Here is a 1464-nt window from a genome sequence, read left to right on the forward strand (position 1 = left end):
AAAAAAAAAAAAAAAAAAAAAAAAAAAAAAAAAAAAGTGCACCTAGATTAGATTCGCAAGGCTGAATAGCCTAGTGATCATTTCCATAGCAGATATCACAGACAATTATGTGTCTTCCAGGTCAGTGGATGTGGATGATTAAACGGTCCGGAACACTCCCATCGACAAATGTGAGCTCATAGCTAAGCTGAAATTGAAACCAGTTATGAAACAGAACTGCCAGTTGCCATATGCCTGCATGCAAAATATTCCAGGCAATCTTACTAATCAGAAACTTAACATACGTCTTCAAGGCTCTACTTTGTGAGTGCCTCTGTGCAATTCTGGGTGGTAACTTTTTATTTATTTGTTTTTAAGTCTGGGCTTGAATCTTGACTCTGCCACTTTCTAGTTCTTGAACCTAGGTAAGTCAGCACCACCTCTCTGAGTCTTTATTTTCCCACCTGTGAAATAAGGACAATCATGCCTATCTCTCAAGATTGGCATTCATTCTATCAGTCCAGGTGTGGTCAGGAATTCAGAGACCCTGTCAGTCATCTCCACAGAGAAAATTTAATCCAGATGTTAGAAAACCAGAGAAGCAGAAGGAAGCAGCTGCCCCCAGAGGGCTATGAACAGAGGACAGAGGTTAGGGTTGTTAGAAGCTGGAAGCTTGAAAGAAGGGCCTGAGGTGCTGAGACGCTGCCAGCTGGGGAAGGGGTGATGGCCTCCGAGGTACCATCATCACAGAAGCTTGGAGCCAGTAGATCTGAGCCTCAGCTGATTCCAAGAAGGTGCAAAACTCCAATAATTAAAAAATAAGGCAAAATAAATAAAGTGTAGTATAAAGTAAAAAAAAGAGAGAGAGACGGAGAGCTGGACACTGGAACAAATTGCCACTGCCAGGGTAATAGGCCATCGCCAGGCGACAGGCTCAAGCATTGGCAAGCACGGAAGAAGCAAGTCCTGCTCCCGTTCAGCCCCAGTCTGACCTCTGGCACATCTCTGGCAGGTGGCAAAGGAGAAACGTGGTTGAAGAGCGCCCCCAGCTTCACACAGCAGAGCCCTGAAGGGTGGATTTGAAGCTGAGGTAGCTTCATACGTGGCCCATTCATCCGCTCATGTGTGCATTTATGGAGTGCTTACTATGTGTCCGACTGCAAGGCCCTGTGCTAGGCACTGGGGAGTCTGAAGAATTAAGTCGATAGCTCATAAAGTGCACAGTTCAGTGACTCACATAACATAGACTCTCAGTTAAAATCAGTAGTCCTCTCTGGGGCCCAGTGGGAAACGTGAAGGAAAAGGACATGGAAAGCAAAACAATACAAACAAAACAAACACTGGCTCTTGCCTTTAGGAGCTCTGTGTTTAGGTTAATTATTGTGGGACAAGTCAAAGAGCAAAGTACAAAGTCATACGTGCTTGTATACTTTAAAAAGTATTTCGAAAAAAAAAAAAAAAAATTGGGCTTCCCTGGTGGCGCAG

At 44.2% G+C, this 1464-nt stretch overlaps 1 protein-coding gene across 1 annotated transcript in view; it reads left to right on the forward strand.

Moving 5' to 3' along the window:
• LY86 (lymphocyte antigen 86) overlaps window positions 1-1464 on the forward strand; it is a 49483-nt gene that overhangs the window by 25475 nt on the left and 22544 nt on the right. The window lies entirely within an intron of this gene.

The sequence above is a fragment of the Lipotes vexillifer genome, unplaced genomic scaffold (genome assembly GCF_000442215.2).
Source record: "Lipotes vexillifer unplaced genomic scaffold, Lipotes_vexillifer_v1.1 scaffold444, whole genome shotgun sequence".
NCBI lineage: Eukaryota > Metazoa > Chordata > Mammalia > Artiodactyla > Lipotidae > Lipotes > Lipotes vexillifer.